The 24,517-nt window shown below is 24.7% G+C and overlaps 2 long non-coding RNA genes across 3 annotated transcripts; one reads left to right on the forward strand and one right to left on the reverse strand.

The window, feature by feature from the left end:
* Positions 1–4,644: 4,644 nt before the first annotated feature.
* On the forward strand, positions 4,645–7,470 carry LOC136090719 (uncharacterized). Its single transcript, XR_010643665.1, has 3 exons — positions 4,645–6,282; positions 6,697–6,836; positions 7,052–7,470. It is a non-coding gene; the product is annotated as an uncharacterized LOC136090719 (long non-coding RNA).
* Positions 7,471–14,195: 6,725 nt separating this feature from the next.
* Positions 14,196–23,222, reverse strand: LOC136090471 (uncharacterized). 2 transcript variants are annotated; one of them, XR_010643439.1, is made up of 4 exons: positions 23,106–23,222; positions 14,890–15,083; positions 14,483–14,611; positions 14,196–14,400 (listed from the first exon to the last, which is right to left on the reverse strand). It is a non-coding gene; the product is annotated as an uncharacterized LOC136090471 (long non-coding RNA). The 2 variants fall into 2 exon arrangements; XR_010643440.1 differs by lacking the exon at positions 23,106–23,222 and adding an exon at positions 23,041–23,059.
* Between the last annotated feature and the right edge of the window lie 1,295 nt (positions 23,223–24,517).

Here is a 24,517-nt window from a genome sequence, read left to right on the forward strand (position 1 = left end):
CATATATTAAACATATATATATATATATATATATATATATATATATATATATATATATATATATATATATATATATATATAATATATGTATATATATGTATATAAATACGTATATATATATATATATATATGTATATATATATATATACATTTATAAACAAATATATATGTTTATATGTATATATATATGTATATATACATATATATATATATATATAGTTCTATAGTTTGTTGGCTTTAGGAAGAGCGGAAGGAAAAAAGTGATTCTTACGCCAACACATACGTCACTTTTAATTACTTTTGACTTTCGTCCAACATTTCCGTGTTGGACGAAAGTAAAAACCATTAATTTAATTACAAATTAATCGTTTTTTAAAAAAACCACAAAAACGCAAATTTAATTGACCAGAATGTTTTTAAAAACATTCTGAATGTTTTTATAACATTTTGAATGTTTTTAACAATATAAACAATGTTTTTATTTTTATTTTTTTTAATAAAATGTTTTTATTTTTATTTTTTTTAATAAAATGTTTTTATTTTTATTTTTTTTACTGTAAATCATGCGCGGAGTGTTGCTACATCGACTATCTTATAGCCTGACTCGCAAGGGAGTGCTGCTACATCGACTGACAAATAGCATGACTCGCAAGGGAGTGCTGATACATCGCCTCACAAATAGCCTGACTCGCAAGGGAGTGATGCTACATCGACTGACAAATAGCCTGACCCGCAAGGGAGTGCTGCTACATCGACTGAGGGTTTGGTTGGGGCAGGCAGTCTATCATTATTAAAAAAAAAAATTCCGGTCTTGCATTTTAATTTTTACTTTTTGTCAACAAAATATCGAAAAAACTTTCGGACAACATCTAAGGGTTATATATATATATATATATATATATATATATATATATATATATATATATATATATATATATATATATATATATATATTTATATATACACACACATATATTTATATATATATATATATATATACATATATATATATATATATATATATATATATATATATATATATAGATATACATATATATATATATATATATATATATATATATATATATATATATATATATATATATATATATATATATATATATATATATATATATATATATATATATATATATATATATATATATATATATATATATATATTATATATATATAATGTATGTATATATATGTATATATATACATATATATATAGATACATAGATGTAAATATATATATATATATACATCTATATATCTATATATATATGTATATATAAATACATATATATACATACATTATATATATATATATGTATATATATATATATATATATATAAATATATATATATAATATATATACTATATACACACACACACACACACACACACACATATATATATATATATATATATATATATATATATATATATATATATATGTATATATATATATAATGTATGTATATATATAGATATATATATAGATATATAGATGTATATATATATATATATATATATATATATATATATATATATATATATATATATATATATCTATATATATGTATATATATCAAATATACATATACATATATATACATATATATGTATATATATAAAATGTATATTCATCTTATATATATATATTCATTATTACATGCATTAATACATAATATTAAAATAAATAAAAATATATATCAAAGGTATGTGATAAATAATAAATGTTAGAATTAAATATACAACACCAACTCCAAAATTAGGACTAGAAATATAAACATTTTATACACATATATGCATATTTCTTTAATATATATTTATAAATTTACCCATATATACATGCATAAATACATATTATTAAAATATATAAAAATATATGATAAAGAATAAATGTTAGAATTAAATATATAACACCAATACCATAACTAGGACTTAATACTTTTCCTATTAAAATTGGAAGTTTTTATTAATTAAAATAATTTTATTAAATAATTTTATTAATTAACATATTATTAAAATAAATAAAAATATATGATAAAAAATAAATGTTAGAATTAAATATATAACACCAATTCCATAACTAGGACTTAATACTTTTCCTATTAAAATTGGAAGTTTTTCAAAAAGATGGAAATAAAGTTTTTTATCCAAATGTGTTTTTATACAAAAAAAACATAATAATGCATACTTTCATTATTGGTCGAAGATTTTATACTGAAGTATTTGCTTGATAATTAGGGTAAGGTGTTTAAAGTTTTTTAAATAAATAAAATTGAGTCTGTTAAACAGACTAAATTTAGTCTGGCTTATTATGTTTTATTAATTTTGATATTACTTAAAACATCTGAATCTTATCAAAATTAAATGCTATTTCTAACTTAGAAATAACATATTTAATACAACTTTGCAATTTATTAAAATGGTCATTTTAAAATAAATAAATCATCAACAAAAATAACCTGAATAAACCGAATATACTCTGAGATTTATGTATGTTATATACAATTTGATGCAAAGTCTAAAAGTTTTAAATTACCCGCAATAAAAAGAAGTTATAAAACATAACTTTATTAAAATATTTTTTTTACACTATCTGCATGCATTCTATTAAGTTTTCATTGCCTTTTCTTAACGGCAAATTATTTTTGTAATGGCTAGTTAATGAGACAAAAATTTTCAGTGTCACTTCCTCAACGTTGTCAAAACAACGTTTAATTAACGTTGGCATAATAACACTTTTTCAACGTTTTTTAACTACCACATTTTCAACGTTGGTATATGTAACGTTGAATAAGCGTTGTTTCATAAATAGCTTAAATACGTTGAAAAAGCAGCTAATGTCTAACGTTGATAAACCTTCAACTTTGCGACGTTTAAACAGTGATTATTTGCGTACTTTTATTCAACGTTGAATAAACGCGATTTTTTGAGAAGATAATATACGTTGATATTTATACGCTTATTCAACGTTGAAAATGTGACGTTTAAAAAGCGGTTTATTTTTAACGTTGATGAAGCATAGATTTTGATTCGTCTTTAAAGTTGCTTTTTGCGTAAGTTGATTCCACGTTGAACAAATGTCTTTTTTTGAGAAGCTAAATTACGTTACAATTTCAACGCTTATTCAACGTTTAAAAACCGCGATTTAGTATACAAAAACAAACATTGATTCAACGTTGAAAGCGCGTTGTTTTTGTGACTGCAACGCTTTTTCTACGCTGCGACCGGTTTTCAACGTTGATTCAACGCTGACATGTTTGCTGGGTAGGTCATGTAGTAAAATAATCTCTTTATTTCTAGAATATGAGGTTTTATGGCATTCTGACTTCAAAACTTTACCAACATCACATGAAATCATTTTGATAATGAATTATAAAATATTATACTTGCAAATTTAAAAATGCGCAAGTATTAAATACATTATTTATGTAGAACTAATTGCAACATTTAAATTAGATGAATATGTCTGAATTCAGCAATTAAACTTTGATAATTGGAAAAGACAAGGAACCAAGGAACAAAAAGGAAACAAAAAATACATTAAAAAAACTTTCATAACTTGAGAACCACTTAGAGTTAGATTTAGGTAGGAATTATCATTTTTTCCTAAAGTACTTTAGCGAAAATTGAAAAAAAAATCAGAGAATTTAGGGTTGTATGGCCTGGTTGTTTTGAAATGGAATTACTCTTAGGAAAAGAAATAAAAATTGCACGTTTAATTTGGGAGCGGATCCATGATTTTTTGACAAAATTTTAAAAATATGTACAATTTTTAGTCTTATTAAAGTAAGTAATTGTTCTGTTTGGAAAAATCAATTCCCTTCACGTTTGGGCGGATGATTTCTACTTTTTAGGGTATTTTTGTTCCCAGGCTCTTCGCATCGCAATTTTTTGCAAAACATCCTTAAATGACATAAGTATGAACATTCAAAGGTTTGGAGTATAGAACTTAGCTGGAAGTTATTTAACTCAAACACCAAAAAATCGTGGTCCGCCCCTGCAATTATATATACATTTTAGTACAAAAGTAAAATAATTACAAAACTATGTATTTGGCATAAATGATTTTTTCACACAATGTTCTTCAAACATACAATGACCTAATTTGAACTTTTAGGCCTAAAAAATTTACCGCACACCTAAAAATTTTACAGTGGCAGGTGTCCATTATTTTAACATTTATAATTGATATTTAGGTACTTTTTAATTATAAAATGAGTTTTTTATATATATATTTAAATTCCTCACCTAGAAATTAACTAAGTCACTTATTTTTAGAATTCACACGTTTAAAGGCTTGGTTTTATAAAGAGAAATGTAAAATTAAAAATGGCGGAAAATGACCAAATCAATAATAGTAGCTAAAATTAAAACAACCATTACTCACAAACCGTTGGGAGTTAAACCTTGAAATTTTGGGATTTATCTTATTTTATAATGTACTAGCTATGGTAAAAATATGAAAAAAATCCAAAGACATAGGGTTGCATGGCCTGGTTGTTTTGACATGGAATTACTCGCTTCAGTAATATCTCGGGAATCTTTAACGGTTGAAAGTTGCCGCGCAGTAAAATTTTAACGCAGTAATTTAAAAACGTTACACCGGAACAAATATGTTCCTGCGACTTTGCTTTGATCTTTATAAAATATCGTAATGTTTCGTGTGGTTTTATTTTAAAAATGCGCTAAAATTTATTTTATTAAGGTAAAATTTGTTTTATTAAGACGAGCGAAAAGGATAATTTAGAGTATGATTTAAATAGTTTGTGAGCTATTTTGTATTAAATCTTTGAAGGATTACCAAAAATAGTCTTTAATAGCTCTTAGCCATTGCGTAAATTGTTTCGTTTGCCAACCAACAGGCAGTGAAAAATCAATTGTGTTTTAATGTCTACCCTTTTTTACCTTCACTTTAAACTTGTTAAGAGAAAGACAAGCACCTGATAGTATTCGATATGAATATGTATTAAAATTTGCAATAATAAATTTTTAATTGTTTCTCCGCTGAGAAACGGTGAGAAAATTTGAGTTGAATGAAAGATCAAGAAAACATTCTTTACAAATAGTAATGATACTAATCTTAAGTAAACACCTATCAAATTTAATTATAATAAATACTGATAATAAAAAGAAAAGTAAAGTCAGATAAAAGGTGATAATTGTAAGAAAAGGAAGAAATAATAGTAACTGTAAAAGTTATATAACGATGTTAACCACAAAAATAAAACCAACAACAAAAATATAAATAATAACTATAAATAAAAATAATTTCAGTAATAATACCAGGTTAATAATAACATTAGTAATAATATAAAAATAATATTAGTAATAACTGATATTATAATAGTATAAAGTAAATACAAATTAAATTGATATTAATAATAATAAAATATAAATGATAGTAGTAATTTTTAGGAATATATTTATATAATGATATAAAACAATAATAATAAGGAACAACTCTAGTATTTATCAAAATTTAACAATAATAATAGTAATAATAATAATAAAAGTCATTGTTACAAAAAATCTATAACATATATAAATATATATATATATATATGTATACGCACACATGAACACATACATACATATATAAATGTATACACATACACACATATACATAAACACATACACATATACACACATACACTCACACACACACACACACACACACACACACACACACACACACACACACACACAAATATATATATATGTGTGTATACATATACATACAACATACATACCCATATACACATACATAAATACATACACATACACACATATATACATACATACATATACACACATACACACGCACTCACATACATATATACAAATAGACACCTACATACATATGTACACCCACATATACACGCGCATATACATACATACACATATACATACACACATATAGAATAATGTTATAATAATATTTGTATCACATATAACAATACAAAAGCAATAAAAATAATGACCCACAATAATTCCAACATTTTACAAACAGTATCTCTCCAAAAAAAAAGCATGAAGACAGGTTTTAAATTGTATAATAGAGTTTAGTGATTTAAGATGAAGAGGTAATTTATTCCAAGATTTTATACATTGGTTTGTGATTGATTCATGACCGTACTTAATCGAAGAATAATTTGGGATAGATAATTTAAGCTTACATATACACACTTAGTAAAAAGGGAATCAAAGTAGCTTCTACAAAGCATAATCAACAAAGAAAAAATATTGAAGATGATCAAACAGAGGTAATAATTATCATTATTATACATTATTTTAGTTACCAAATAAAGTTTTTCATTTCTCTAGAGAAGGTCTAGTTTTTGCTTGGTAATTACCCTGAGAAATTTTTTTTCCTGAATTATTGTTCATAAATTTTGGAATTTTGATTTCATTTTTCTGTAGAAAACATGTAAAAATTTTTTAGTGAATGCAAATAATTAATCATTTATTGAGAAATTTTTAATGCTAAATGCATTTAGATTGAAATTGCATTGAAGATTAGAAATGCATTATTGTATTTCATTAATTCTAAATGTGTTAAGCATTTATTATGAAATATTATATTATTCTGATATTGAATTTAGACATGCTTCAAGTAAATTTTTTTTTTTGAATTGTGGAGTGTTGTTTATTGTTTAAAAGTATACTGTTTTTTTTAGATAAATTACAATGAAGCAAATCTAATATTTTGTTCACCTGAAGCCATTCTAACAACTTACAGATCAATTGTCAATGACTCTGCCTTTAATCAGAAATTTGTTGCAGTTGCAATTGATGAAAGTCATTGTGCGAAAAAGTGGTAAGTGATTTTGTTATATAGATAAATTTTCTACGTAAAGTAAACATTGATATTTACAACTATAAGTCAGACCTTCTTGTAGTACATTAAATTAAAATTAAAAAAATTTTACTCATTGAAAGAAAAGATAAATGCATTACCTATAGCATTATATAAGTAAAATCTTGTGATTTACATGATTTTATTTATACCTTATTTGTCTGTGATTGTTATAGGGGATGTTCAAGTACACAATCAGATGCATTTCGGTCTCATTATAATAGACTCTCGAATTGCTATCACTTGTCCCTAAAAGAATACCAGTATTGGCATCGACAGCAACTGCAGCTAAACGTACTGCTGACGTTATTATTGATAATCTTTGTATGCATAATTTGGTTATTATATCATCTACATCAGGAAGAAGAAATATTAAATACAGCCTAATACATATTGACTCTAGAGATCCAGAGAAATTCTTCTACCCAGTTGTTCAAAATATTCTTTTGAATACTTATACAAGAACTTTAGTCTTTTCTACAACTATGAACAGATAAGCTAAAAGAACTTTAGTCTTTTCTACAACTATGACTAATGTGAGATTAATTTATTGGTATTTTCACAAAGAACTAGGAGAAAAATATAAAAGCTTTTGATTTATGATTTTTTCTATATTTAGGTCAGCCTCTGTTATTTTTCCCTTATTATCCCATAGGTTAATTTTCATAGAATCATCATCATAGGATGAATACTTTAGTATGATATTATGAAGATATAAACGTTTAATGAAGGAGGTAAGAAAACCTCACAAGGTTGTGACCTTTTTTTTGTTAATGGTATAATTTATTTTGTTTTTTTTAAGCAATAAAACATCATGATCATTGCATTGAAATCAAACAACTTATTATCTATTTATTAAAAATTGGATACCATGTTACAATAAAAGAGTTCACCAAAACTTATGAGTATATAAAAAGAAAAACAAAATGTTTGAATTGAATAAATTAAATTTGGAGTTAATCCGACTTAATTTGGCCACTGCTTATGAGTAAGAAAAAAAAAATGAATTTATTATTAATTTTATAAATCTGCAATCAGAAAAAACTTTAATAATGTGTCTTTTTTTAGTTTGAAAGTTAAAAATACGGGTTAACAATATATATTTGACGTATCTTAAATTTGATAAAATTGTTGATAATTTGTTGAAAATAGTTGATAATTGGCTTTTAAAAAATTTATTACCCCCGTCCTTAAACCTGCTAAGCGTAAATTTTTTCGCCATTATTAATTTTTTTAAATAACCAAAGTTTTCTCGTCTGACTTCTCGAAGTTCACGGGAAAAAAAGTCAGACGAATTATCGTTTACCTGCCCCTTATATAGCCCGCTATGTAACCTGCGTCCAAGCTTCTGCGATGTCCTCTGAATACCCGGCCTCTACGTATAAAATATAATTTAGTATAAAGTAAAATATAACAAAAAATAATGTAATGTAAAAGATAATGTAAAATATTATATAAAATACAATGTAAAATATAATGTAAAGTTCAATGTAAAATAAAATAAAAAATCAGTAGTTATACACGCAATTTTATTTGACGTTTTTTGATGTCAAAATGAAATGGTATAAAAAACTGTTTAATGACGTCAAGAAACGTCAAATAAAAGTACTATCGCTTTTTTTTTTAATTATTTAAAACGTTCTTTATTTACTAAAATAACCATAACTCCTTCATAATTTTTTTTTTTTGTTGCCAAGATTACCCACCGATTGAATTAGGAAAAAGTTTAATTTTTGCTTTTTCGCTATACATTATAGTTTATTAATCTTTTAAAATTTCAAACAGAAAGCATATTTGTTTATATGGGACGTTTGCAGTTCCAACCGCAAAGTTGTTAAGTTGCCTAAAAGCTAGCTAAGATTGGAAAATCTACTTTCAGTAATTTCTGGATATCTATCATTCCTATCTTTGCATCCAACCTCTATTCATTCAGAGTTGGTAAGGTTATGACAATGTGTGATTTCCCTAATATTCTTTAACTTTTTTTAATGATTCAAACTTATTCAAGAAGTACTGTGTTAGAATAGTGATTAAACGGCCTTGCCTTAATGTCAAGAAACTGTTTCAGATATAGGCAGGGTTTTCAGCATACTTTCAGCTTCTGGAGAGAGACGTTTAGAGTTGCTACTTAATAATTATTAACTCTTATATTTACAATTATTTTTTTGTTAAAACATTTTTATCATTTTTTTATTATTCCAACAACTATTTTATTAACTTGGCCCTGAATTTTTCTTGTAATTATCTTATCAACTTATTGTTAGATTTTGAGTTTTGACTAAACTTAAATTTACTTTATAATTAAGTTTTCAACAATATAATTTAATAAGATATAATTAAAAATACTACTTTCTTGTTGTTTTTTTCTTGTCCTTTTTTTTTTTTTACCTAATATTATACACAAAATAAGTAAACAAATCCGGTCTTTGTCTTCTTTTTAGCATTATCATTTAAATTTATTTACATATTTAGGAATTATATGTATATTGCAGAATTGCAATATACATATATATTGCAGATATATTATATATAAAGATTATATATTTACAGTATTTTTTTTCAGACAAATCAAAATAAGTAAGTAAAAATGTTTTATAGCTTATTATACTTTTAAACCTCTTTTAACAATTATTTCATAAGTTTAAAATTTAAAAACATATACACTTAATTAAAAAAAGACTAAATTTAAGTGTCATAAAACAACATATATACTAATTTTTTATTTGAACCTGTAACTTTTTTCTACAAAGATTTGCGATGGGAAAAAATGATGGCAATTAAGAATAGTACTATTGTCGACATAAAATTATTTTTTAACGGTAAAAATGATGTTTTGTGACAAATTATTTTGGATTAAAAAAATTAAAAAAATCCTGTAATCTAGAATAGATTTTTAAAAATTTATGAATCCATGACCCGGTGTGGACTTTTTTTCGGATTTTTGTGTTTCTTATTTAAACAAGTTTACATTTTGAAACTTTCTTTAAACTAAATGTCAATCCTATATTTTATTTAAGAAAATAATTAAAACTGGTTTTAAACGAGTTTATTGTTTTTTGTAAATAAAAAATAAATGTGTTGAATTATGTAATTGAACACATTTATTTTTTATTTAAAAATATATTTACACAAGAATTAAAAACAAAATGTTTATTGAGTTAACAAATATTTACTTAACGAAGAATTTTATTTCTGTTGTTGTTTTTTGTTATTGCCACGTTAAGAATAAAAAGTTCAATAAAGCTTTATAAATTATTTTATAAATTATTTTATAAATAATGATTTCGTAAAATTGTTTTTTCAGAAGTTTTATTGCTTATCAAAAGAAAAACTTCAATCTAATGCACCTCATCGATTAAATCCTCTACAAAAAACAAACTTTTACTTGTGAAAATTCTCTCCTTATTGAAAAAAGAATAAAAAGTGCATTAAAAATACTGTAGTTAGAACTCATTAGCACTTGGTTATTAGCGCTCCTAGTTTATGCATTCTTATTTTATGCAATCCTAATTTATGCACCCTTAGATTTTCATATGTTTGTTTACGGTTGTTTGTTTACTTAACAGATTAGTCCTGAAGAACAGCCACCCAAATTTTCACACAGAGCGCAAGTGCGCTAAATACACGGGCTTATAGTCTCAGTTCCGCTCCGTAAATTATCACAAAATCGTTTGGTAAGATAAATATTTCGAACTTAAGTTAGTGATAAATTTGGCTAGGAAAGATATTTAACGTTAAAAAATCTTTATATTAAAGATTTTATATCAAAGTAATATCAATATGTAATATTCTGCTTCTCAAATTTTTTCTTAAATCTTCTCAAATTCTAGAAATGTTTACTTTTCTAAAAAATTTGGAGATAATTTGCGGAACGGAACTGACACTATAAATCCGTGTATTAAAACTTGCTTATCTTGAAATTTTGAAAGGAGAGATTAGTTAGAAAAGGAGGAGGAGAGAGGGGCTTTCAAAAAGATTTTTACCGAAATAGGAAAGAATTTTTTGTAAGATTTTCAGCAACTTAGCTTTTATATCAACAAAAAAACAAGTTTTCAAAAAAAAGTTTAAAAAAAAAAGTTTTTTTTCCGGACAATTACAAAATAATAAGATTGCATTTCTACACTTATGTAATAATACAATCTAACAATAACTTAATTAACAACATATAACTAGTTTTTATGCAATAGTGTCATTAATCAGATATAGCGGCAGCTGTTTTTGATGATTGAGGTAGTCAACATTTAGGCATGGAACAAACTTCAAACCTGGGCATTTTTTTGCTAACATCAAATGAAGATGCTTTATAAAAGATTGCAGTGTAAGAGCATGGGAACGAATAAACCCTAAAACTTGTACCCCAATCTTATTCCAAATTTGAAAGCAACAAGTAACTTTACAAACGCTAAAATACCAAAACTCCTCAAATATTAAAATAATAATTTATAAAATTTGAAACCTGTATATACAGATTACCTATTCAACTTGTATACGTATACAATTTGAATAGGTGTTCATTACTATATAAAAGGTTTATATAAAGTTGATCGTTTTAGCAATAATTATTGTGATAAACTTGGTGATATTTTGTGGAACTTAGAAACATTTCTTCTTACACTTAAAAGCCAATTATAACAGATAAGCTACAATTAAAAAAAAGGCTTTGTCAAATTTTTTTTTTCAATATTCATGTTTTAGTATTTTGTAACTCAAATGATTTTGAACATGAATTGAGCAGCCGTGGTGCCGTGGTAGCAAAAAACAAAAGGTTCGTGGTTCGAACCCCACCTCTGGGCAAGTTTTTCGACATCGACTAAGAAAGAAACGTGGATTTCCAATTAAATGCTCTTCCGCGGTGCTCTGTGATAAGATCGCAAGGACTTTTAGGGGCACCTAATAAAAAAAAATTTTTTTTTTAAATATTGTAACATACTTTTACATAGTTTAGGATTTTGAGTGTACTTAAAAGGGTTTTTTACTAATTATAATACATTTTGGTGAATAAAAAAATTGATCTTAAAGTTTTTTGGGGGCGTAGAAGTCCTTATTACCCTCTTCACGGCTGAAAAATGTTAAAGGTTGAACAACAAAAAATGAACTTTTAAATATTTATTATATATCAACTATAGTTTTAGCTCTGGTTTTAATTTTTCTACTTTAACTTTTAAAAATAGGTTTATAACCAATTTTTAAAAGTTAAAGTAGAAAAATTAAAACCAGATTCAAAGTTGCAAAAAGAAGCAGTCATCTTTTTATTCAATTGAATAAAATTAACATTGAAAAAACTTGAAGGACAAGCGGGAAATGGTGCAATAGTTACCATTAACTAGCTGCTCTCAAGTTTTGTGCTAACTTTATGAAAGTTAAAAGTTGTACCTTTATGCTTTGATAAGTCAATTTTTATGACCAAAGTATGATTTAAAATCATGATTTAAACTCAAAATTTAAACTCAATATTTAAACTATGATTAAAATCCAAGATTTAAACTTAACAAAACTTAAGAGTGACAAAGTTATGGAAAACTGATGTGATACCTTAACTACGGTTCTTTTTATTCAAATAAACAAAAAAAAAAATACAATTCTACAAATAAAAATAATATAAAAAAAAATCAGGTTCATTTTTATCCGATTAAAATATTATGCTTATAATAATAATTTAATATTATTAAAACATGTTTTTAAAATAACAAAATAATGCTAAATTAAATAAAAGAATCCATCTACAAAGAAATTCGAATTCTTAATAAATAAAATTGAATTATCAATAAATTGAAATGAAAACTGCTTATGTAGTTGCTTTTTGTCGCGAAACATGACAAAAACCTCTTCTTTTTTACTTTCTGGCCTATTATTACTATTTTATTTTAATTGTGTTTTTTATTTTTGGTTGTTTTGTTTTTATTTTTAGATGATGATAGGGATTATATAGTTCAAGGGGATTAGTGCCCCCTGGGCACCCTGGTGTGATACACGAGAAAAAACGGCAGTCACATTTAAAAAGTTTTGAGAAAGTATATATTAATCATTTATAAAAGACTTTGTATAAAGTTAGGAAAAACATTTTTTAATAAAAGTTACAAATATTTTATTAAAAATGTAAACTTCAGATAAATTAATACATAACACCAATGTTATTAGGCCATCACCCGCAATGCAGAGTTAATAAAATTACAAAGTATACAACCACAGATGTTAAGCAATCAGTTATTTAAACAGACTGGAAAGTTCTTTTTTTGTAATAAAAGGCATGAAGGAAGATATATATTTTTTTTATTTTATTTTTATTTGTAGAATTGTATTTTTTTTTTTTGTTTATTTGAATAAAAAGAACCGTAGATATATATATATAAGAAAAAGCGGGGGCTGTTTAGTTAAGCTAAAGGAAAAAATTTTAGTCAGAAAAATAAAATAAAAATTATATAAGGCCATATAAAGAGATAATGATATCTAAAAGAGATAATGATATCTAAAAGAGATAATGATATCTAAAAGAGATAATGATATCTAAAAGAGATAATGATATCTAAAAGAGATAATGATATCTAAAAGAGATAATGATATCTAAAAATTTAGAAAAAAATAAATAAGTAGAGTAAAAAGTTGTAGAAAAAAAAAGAATAAATAAAATAAAAAATTTGTATTAAAATAAAAATTAGGTTATTCTTAATACATTTGGATTTAATAAGTTAAGAATTTTACAAAACAACAACGTGCCAAATAAATAAAAATACTATTTGTATATATGCCGTTCTAGCATTAAAAATTTTGCATATGCATAAACAAGATAAAGTTGCATAATATAGTGAAATAAAAATACTATTCTAACTTAAGCAAAATAAAAATTCTGTTTTATCTAAAAACTATACTCATGATAAAAGCCAAACTGATATTGTGACGTATTTCTTGAATAACTACACCCTAAAATTATCTTTTCGTTTTTAAAAATAAACATTCACAAAACTGTTAAAAAATTATTATTTTTTTAATTAAATTTCAATTTTTACTTTTTCGTTTTTCTTTATATTACTTTCCTGATAAAACTTTTTAAAAAACATTAACAAGAGGTTTTAACGGATCTTAACAAAGCTGTAAAGTTATGCTTTGATAGGTCAATTTTTCGATGTTATAAGAGGTCAAACATTTTCACGACGTTTTGATAGAATGTTATTTTTATAACATTTATACTTTTTTTTAAAACAAAAAAAGACTTTCACTTTCATTTCATCGAATATTGAATTGTACTTGTTTTCTGCTGAATTTTGTCACGTACCGCAACCATTTGACATAACCTAACTTTTTTTCCTTTATTATGTTCCTTATGTGTTTATATATTTTCTATTATTTCGTCGACTTCACCAGGTATTGGTTTACACTGTAATTTATACTTTGTTTTTTTCTGTCTCTCCTCTTCCGACCATTCTTTCTTTTTTATATTCCAATTATTTCGCTGTAACTTTGTGCAGATCAAACCCGATTGACAGCCACATTTACTTTTAGCAATCCCACCATTGGCCAAAAAAACGATCTATATATTTTAATATAATCTTAATCATTTTCTCGAAATACATATGAATGTAGAAAATAATAATAAGAATAATCATTTTTACCTTAATATCGTATTGTTGCAGACACGGAGCATTTTGTTGCAACATTTTTTCGCATCTACCAAGCCCTCCGTGTTGTTGTGCTGTACAGCACTCATCCGTCATACAATCAGAGTTGCTTTGGCACGACCGCTAGATACATTAACTAATTTTAAACTAAATTGCCAACAACGCATACACAAGTTATCACAATATTAAAGTTACACTAAAAATACACACTTCAGCACAGAAGCAGTTTTTTTTTAAAAAAAATAGAGAGCTAGAATGTTATTGAGAGGACGCAACTTTTAGAAAAGGCTGCAAGAAAATAAAAGAATACGATTTAACTTAAGGTCCCACTAGATCAATATAGTTAAATAAATTGAATCATTAAACAAGTGATCTAAAATAAATAATAAAACAATAGTTACCAGAGTACTGGGTACCAGAGTGAGCGCTTTGTTTATTTTGATGAAGCTGATCAAAATCAACAGAAAAAGTATCCGACTGCAAAAAATATTTCTACCAGATAGATAAGACAAACTTGTGGACATATCCATATTTTACCAGTTGTATAAATATATATATAAATATATGTATATATATCTTTATATTTTAACTAATTCTAAAATAAAAAACAAAAAAGAGTTATTAATTTAGATCTTTCCGTATTGGTAAAAACAGTAAGATAAAAACTTCAAGCTAAAAACAGTAAGCTAAAAAGTTATGCTTTTATGTCATTTGTCTGTTTTTTAAACTCTGCAAAAATTCATGTATCTTATCGGACAAAATTTTACTCGAATTTTTAGTTGGTCATAAAATTTAATTTATTTTATTTAGCAATTTATTAAACATGCGCTGTTTTATTTCCACTTATTTACAAAGTAAGTAAATGTAGCCATATTAAAAAGGTTATGACAAGAAATTTTATTTTAACTCGAAAAAATTTAGTCACTTTTTTTGACTTAGTTTTGTCATTTAAGATACAGCGTCCAAGATGGTCTACTAAACTTAAAGATTATATAAAACTAAAACACAGTTTCAGTTTACAGCTTCAATCAGCTTTTCAAATAAGGTTACAACTTTTTTTTATTTTTAGAGCTGTATTCTTTATCATACATGCATGCATACATACATACATACATACATACATACATACATACATACATACATACATACATACATACATACATACATACATACATACATACATACATACATACATACATACATACATACATACATACATACATACATACATACATACATACATAACAATCATCTTTTGTGTGTTTTCGCTGATAAACATCAAACTTAAACAAAACGCAACGCGCAAACGTGTGTGCGTACGTGCATGTGCTTGTGCAAAGTGATCTAAAAATTAAAAAATCATATAAAACTTTTCTTTTAATCATCATTAGCACGATTTATTTTGAAAAGTTGTGTAAATACAATATAATAAACAAACAACAGACCACTAAAATGAGTTGTTGATCACACAAATTTAAATTTTAGATATTATCAATAGTGAAAAAATTAAGTGATACCGTTTTTATCTTATCCGACATTCCACAAAATAAACAAAATAAAAACAATAACTGAGGTTATTAAATGGCAAACCAGTTTTTTAAATAAACGTTTTCAATATATCAATGAAATAATGAAAATAAATAAAAAAATTAATCGAGATATTTAAATTTATTTTATAAGTTTAATTTATATGTATCGGCAATTTACGAAAACTCATGTTCGGTTGTTTGGCCACTTATCTAAGTAACTAATAATTGCGTAATACATACTCACATCACATAGAGTTAAACACGTCGTAAATGACGACGCAAACGGCATTTTGAATAGTTTTATCTCCCTAAACTAAAACATTTAAAGTAAAAAAAAAGAATTTTTTTACGAATTAGAAAAGATTGTGAATATCTATTTCTTGATTTTTATAAGTTATTACTAAGGTAAAGTTCACTATCTCCTTTTTACAATAGTTCTATTTAACCAAATAAATTTTAAATAAAGATTGCCAAATCAAAAAATTAGCTTAAAAATCAGTTGAACAATCACGATAATAAACTTCAATTTCTGGGAAAGTGCTACTCATAATTACTCTTAATTTTATATAACTTTTCTTTATCTTTTATTTTTTACAATTAAATAAAAGTACCTTTTTTGCTTATATAAAAAACTCCATGCACAAACAAACGCAAATAGTTAAGCAAACAATAATGCAATTCCAAACGTTATATTTGTTTGTTTGTTTTCTTTATCATAATGGGTTCAAATTACAATAAAGCACTTTGACAAACCGGATTATATCCTCTCTTTTATCTAATATCTGCGAAGATGAACTTGATTACTTAACTACTTCATTCCTTTATTTTATTGCATACACATTTTTTGATGTGGTTGCGCTAAACAAATAAAAGCAATTTAACTTTTAATTTTTATTTTTAATATGGCGTGTGTAACTTTTTATAACGCTGTGTATGACGTTTCATAATGTACTCGAAAAGTCTTTTTTTGCCAACTCATTCAAATGTAGTTTTGACATCTAAAATATTAAAATGTAAATTTAAAACGAAGCCGGCTTTTGGAACTTCGATTCGCCAAATTCTTCGTCCAAGAAGTTCGTTTTTATTAGGGGTCTAGATAAAAACTTCATAAATTTTTTAATTCCATCTTTAATATTTTGAGATTATTTAGAATATTTTATGGATGATACAACCCTTGATTCTTGGTTTTGGGGCACCTCTTTAACATTAGCGCCAGGGGATGTTTTATAATACAAAATGCGATGAAACACGTTGTTTAAAATAGCATGCGTTGAATCACGTTGTTTTTCAATGAAACAAGCTATAAAAAAAAATGCAGCTAATTTTTTAAAATCCTTACTGGTTATCAAAAGTACTTGGTACACCGTTGCCACCCCTTTATTGCAAGCTAAATGCTAAAGATAGCAAGTTTCTATTTTAAATATGATTTTGAATGGCGATTGATAAGTGTTTTGTTTGGGAATTTATTATTAGAAACGCTCTAATTGTGTTAGGATATAAGTTTTTATGGATACCGTTTTTATTTTGCATTTTCTCAGTTAGAAACATAATGTTTGTACTTGTTATCTAAACTTAATTTAAAAAACGCAGCTTTTCTGAACCTATTGAAGACACATATAAGTTATTTAATTTTGTGAGTGTATAAATAAAGTCTAAATGATTTTGCTATATGCGAAAAACTTGCTAAGTATTAAAACTGATCAAGCCTGTTATAATAAACACACCTGTGGTGTTGAATAAACTAAAACAAGTAGGCCTTATGATAAACCACAACCTTGCGACCACCTTTGACGTTTCTATTTGACTGTAAAGTTGTCAGCGTGACGAACATAACAATAAATTTTTTCGGTAATAATTATAATGCATGTTGTTACACAAAACATTTGTGCTTTTGTTGAACCGTTGTCGCAACGGTTCAACAAAAGCACAAATTTGAAATTTATTTGAAAATCATTCACTTATCGCGTAATAAGAACAATCAGTATTAAATCATAAATGTATGCTCAATGTTTATTGAGATGGTAACAATATTACACTTTTTGAAAATATATTACTAAAAAAGTAATATTGTCGTTTAGATGCGGAAAGTTATTATACGCAAGCGCAGAGTCAAATACAAATACTTCAATTTTAAAGTTGACGGCGGCCTTTAGATACAAAGAATTTTTGTGAGTAGCAACAACATGTTTAAAGTTTCGGGTAGTAAATATTATTTGTATATTTTTGACAGAATGAAGCCATTATAAGGATAATTGAATCGTTGATAAAAAAAAGAAGATAAAATATGATAAAAATGTTTTAGTTTATAAAAACTGGGATTCTCCGCCACGTTTATGTAACTGTTAAAAGCTTATTTATATTTGTTTATATTTTCAAAAAATTTTTCCTAAAAAAATTTGAGCAAGACAATTTATTAATTTTTACTTTTTATTTAAATATTTCTTATCTTGATTTGAAATTGTTCTCAGATTTGAGTATTCAATGTTTCTTCTAAATAAGTGATATAGAGTTCACCTAACACTACTTTTGTCTTAATTTATAGATGTATGATACGCTTATATTAACGTATATAGCTAAAAAAAAAAGATTAAAATGCATATAACAGGCTACAAAGTCCGTAAGTTACATTTAAACTATGTAACACAATATATTTATATTCAAATTGTTTACAAATTTATTATGTTACATAGTTTATATAATATGTTATTTGTATCCATTTAATTTATATGTTTATTAAATATAGTTAATATAAACTATATAGTATAGTTTATATGATATATTATAATATAATATATCATAATAATTTAACCATATATATATATATATATATATATATATATATATATATATATATATATATATATATATATATATATATATATATATATATATATATATATATATATATATATATATTATGTACGATTTGATGCATTAAATTTGTGTACATATTATGTACATTGTATTACAATGTATATAATAATATTATATACATTATATTACATACATTATACTCCAATGTATATAGTAATATTAAATGCATTATATTATATACAATATAAATAATAATATTTTATACATTTGTAAACAAATTTAAACTACATAAAGTTAAATGCATATTCAAATTATACAATTTTAATGCATACAAATGAAACATTTAAAAATCATAATATATGTTCAAACACAGTATACTATGTAATATATTAGAGTATATATGTGTGTATATATATATATATATATATATATATATATATATATATATATATATATATATATATATATATATATATATATATATATATACATATATCATCCAGTTGTAAAATTTGTTTCAAACTACTCATACTATCATTAGCATTGGAAAACTGCCACACATTAGAAGCCACTTGAGTTTGGAACCATGAGTGTAATATATTCAAGGAGGTTTTAATAAATTGTCAATTTCTAATGCATATAATATTATAGGTAGTTAAAAGCTAATTTTACTGCTGGATACCCTTCCAAAATAAGCCTATTTTACGGAACAGGATTGAGTATTTTATATATATATATAAATCTATCACTAGGAAGATTTAAACCAAGATCTCCTTTTGCCCATACCACATCAAAGCGGGATTTTATATCTTCTCCTCTATGATTTGTCTTCACCCCAATTAATAATTCACACTTACCCCAAAAACTAGTTTAACATAATGTCCCAGACATATATTAGGTCCTTGCAAAGTTCAATATTTTGAATCAAATCAAAAAAGTGATTTAAGGTTCAATTCAAGAAGTCTCCATTTATTATTAATTTATCAAATCAAGCTAATTTCATTATACTATTTATTAATCAAGGTAATTTCATAAATTGTCACAAATTTTAGAGTAATAACATTATCAAAATGTTATTACTCATAATTGTAGAAGTCATACAAATTTCGGTATTATAAAAGTACTTAAAGTAAATTTATTACATATTCAGATAAATTCTAACAATAGCGCAGTTTTATAACAAGTAGTTGTGCACAAAACTCTAGCATAAATAAACTCTAACATACATACTTCATCATCTCTAGCAAAACTTCACATCTCTGTAACATGCTCAGCAGCATTTCGTTTGAAAAAGAGATTTTTTGGACATTCAAAAAATGTTTGAAAAAAGTATTTTTTGAACTCTATTTAAGTATGTTCATGATTAGGTCAAATCTAAATGTTTTGCAAAAATGAAAAAAATTTCATAAATTGGGAACAAAAATACCCCTACAAGCTCACTGCCTCTGCCCTAATATAATGAAAATAAAATATATAGTTTCAGTATCTTATAATAAATTTATCTACTGTTTTTTAATTTCGTCTAATTATATTTTAGTGTCAAAAGTTATGACCATAAAAAATTAACAGACCCCTCATTTTGATCAAATTTTGCTCACTAGAAATATTAGAAAAATGTGAAAAAATATTACTATGTATTTTATTAATTATTATAAATAGTTAAAAAAGGAAATAAACCAACTTTTATAAATTGGAGATTTGATTGGAGAATATATAGGTGAATATATTCAAGATTCAATTCAATATTTAAATTCCCAATTTGCAGGGGCCTAACTTACATACATACATTGTATGTATGTATGTATGTATGTATGTATGTATGTATGTATGTATGTATGTATGTATGTATGTATGTATGTATGTATGTATGTATGTTAAGCCCTTGTGAATTCAAATATCGAATTGAATCTTGAATATTTCAATTTTTAGTTGTGATTCATATATCAAAATTTATAAAAGTATATATATATATATATATATATATATATATATATATATATATATATATATATATATATATATATATATATATATATATATATATATATATATATATATATATTTGTATGTATGTATGTATGCATGTATGTATGTATGTATGTATGCATGTATGTATGTATGTATGTATGTATGTATGTATGTATGTATGTAACATACATACATACATACATACATACATACATACATACATACATACATACATACATACATACATACATACATACATACATACATACATACATACATACATACATATATATATATATATATATATATATATATATATATATATATATATATATATATATATATATATATATATATATATATATATATATATATATAAAATTCACATCACATACATCACATCAATGTAGTTATGTATTGTGACAATAGAGTAGCCTAGCAACAACTTATAAAAAGTTAATGATGAAAAAATATCTTTTAATCTTGAGAAAAATTGAATACTAATATTTGTAAACACTCTAAAAAAGAGGTAATTCTAAAAAAAGTTCATCTATCTGAAAAATTAAAAAAAAAATTGTTACTCTCAAAAAGTTTTTAAAAAGAATTTGAAAACAATAAACAAAACACACTAAAGTAGCTATTGCTGAAATCACATTTTATTCATTTTGAGAGGTTTTTTATTTTATTTGAATCATTGCATTATGTACTGGAAGTTCCTTTTATGAAATTTCCGTTTAATGAATGGCTAAATGTATATTTAATAGCCAAAAATTAGAAATAGTAGTTCGTTGTCAATGTGAAATTTTTTATATTTGGTATCCGTAGCCATTTTTAAAACTCTGGAAAAATCCAAATTTTACTGCGCTTGCGTATAATAACTTTCTACTTATGTCGTGTAAATCTAAGCTTAGGTTTCATTTTTTATGTAGATGGCTGCCCGCCTATTTTTCAGTATAATAATCATGGATGAATTTGTATTAAATTATTAAGGTATACAGTTATGTATTCTTTGATAATGCATTGATATATAAAAGTTTCGTATTTTATTCAAATAAGGTGTATCAAATTAAAATATAAAGTTTTATAGTCTAATATTGCTTTTAACTATGCTAACATTTCTTATTTTGAATTCTTAATCGTATTAATTGAAAACTGTTATATGTAATTTTGAATATTTTTTTCGTTTGTTTGTTTTATCTTTTTTTCTTTGCGTTCATTTATTATTGAAAATAAACTTTAGAATTTATCTTATTTTTTTTCAATTTATTTGTATTTATATTTGACAACATTTTTAATGGCAATTTTTAATGGCTATATTATACGGATTATTAGAGGCTTGGCGATAAGACTATTTTGTCTTCTTCTTGCCCCTGACATTTGTATATTTTACAAATACAAAAGTTGTAATTATTTTAAACGGCAAAATTTATGATAAATAAAATAAAAAATAAATAAATAGTCACATGTGATTCTTTAAAATTAATTACCGACTTTCGATTTGGACCTAATTATGCAGTAGAAGATTATCAAGCAAAAGATAAACCTTTTTTTTTTTTAAAAAAAAAAAGATATTTATGCAAGCTCATATCTTTACATAAACGTTTTTTTTTTTTAAAAAAAAACGGTTTACCTTCTGCTCTTTAGCTTATATAAGGTTTTGCCTTATATAAGGTTATCGCCGAAGTTGTGAAGTCTGGAAAAAAAAAAAATGCTTATCAGAGCCTGGAAGCTTTTTTCGATTTGATGTTTATTTATTTTTATAATCAACCCTTCCACCTTATTCCTTCTTTTCTTTACGCCTTTGGTACACTTCCTTCAAAAAAATGTCGGAAAAATATTTTTTATTCAACATGTTTTCTTCATTTCATTTGCTGTTAATCTTTTCTAGCTCTTGTTGAATTTCTTATTGCAAAACGCATCCACTTCCGCATGTACATTTGTAACAAAAAGTAACAATTCATAACAATAAAACAACTACCAAAAACAAAAAACAACGCACGTTCCCGCATTTTAATTCTAATATGATATTTCCGTTATACTCCAAATATACCTTTCATTACAACGAGTTTAATTTCTGATGAAGTATGATTAATTTTATGTGATAATTATAAATTTTTAAACTGTGCTCAAAATTTTTTTTTAAAAAAAACAGGTGCAAATGGTAAAAAAACCTTAAAACATTAATATAAAAAAAAAACCCAGGTAAAAACTTTAAAAACCCTTTAAAAAAATCTACTTAACACTTTGGTGACGATTTAAACATCTGTTAACAAATTATTTTATTCAGATAATTATTTCCACTTAACTGTTTCTAGAGATTTCACCTTTGATGTAACCTTTTATAATCGTAAAAATATTTTAAATGTGTTCACATCACGTGACAAACGGCAAAACTTCAAAGGAGTTTTACCTTTTTTTAAACATTTTTTTTCAAATAGTTGACAATTTCGGCTCCCCTAAGAAAATCGGAAAAACCTGAAAAACCTGATTATATAATCTTAAGAAACAAAAAGTTCGTTGCTATAACAGCCGTTTTCTTTTTGCGCTATGAATCGTTATTATGTATCGCAAATTGACTTTGGTAAACTTTTTTTTATTACGAAACAATACCGATTAATAAAATTAATAATTTATTTTAAAATGTCACGAGTAACTAAAATTTTTTAAAAATAGTATAAATATAACTGAATTCTAAAAAACATTGTATCAAATATTGAAAAGTATAAAATCGTGTTTCTTACAACAAACACGATTTCAAAATTCGATAAAATTTACAATTACAAAAAAATGTTTTGCAAAAAAATTAAAATGGTGAAACTCCAACAATAATTTGTATTATTACTGTATAAATAAAAAATACTTCACAATTTCTTTTTACTCATACGGTCGAAAAAGATTGAGAATTCAAGTGATCAGTCGTAATTCTGTTGTGACGATCTTAGATTTATAACCGCTAAAATATACAACGAGCCAGTGACAACAATTAAATTATTCAAAAAACTTTTAAAATATAATACATTAAATTTTAAAGCCATTTATTAAAAATTAAAGCATCTAAATTTGCCGCAAAATTTTCTAAGCACGTACTTCTACTAAGTTACTTATGGTTACCAAATTCTAGATCATAAATTCTAAACAGCTAAACATGGCCAATTCCAAAATACAGTAAACTGCTATCTTTTAGAGCGATTTGATTTTAAGTAAATAGTTTTATCTTTATTCCTCTATATCGTGTAAAGCATTTGTGACCTATATTGTGAATTATATTAAAATATGGCATTTTTACATTAGAAAAGAAAATAATATTTTATCTAACTCTTTAGCATTAAAAAATTAAAAGAAATAAAGAAAAAAAGTCTATTGATTTTTTAAGATTTAAATACATACAATACAATAACTTAAATACATTAAACGATTAAACTAAAAAATAAAAAATAAATTCATAATTAAAAAAAATAAATAAAACTACTATCAAAATTAACGAAACAAATTATTAATATAATATACGAAACATATAAATTGTACATACTACATTGCTAATTTTATGACAGTTTAAATGATATTATCTAGAGATGCGTCGGAACCAGTTTATGCCGAGTCCCCTATTCCGGGTACTTGCAAGAAAATACCGAGTTCGAGTCCGGGTACCCGGCAACGGGTCTATTTAAAAAAGGTCTTATAGAATAAAAGCTTGTTAAATCTCTAGCGCTGAATATTT

This window comes from Hydra vulgaris, chromosome 14, assembly GCF_038396675.1.
Source record: "Hydra vulgaris chromosome 14, alternate assembly HydraT2T_AEP".
Lineage (NCBI taxonomy): Eukaryota > Metazoa > Cnidaria > Hydrozoa > Anthoathecata > Hydridae > Hydra > Hydra vulgaris.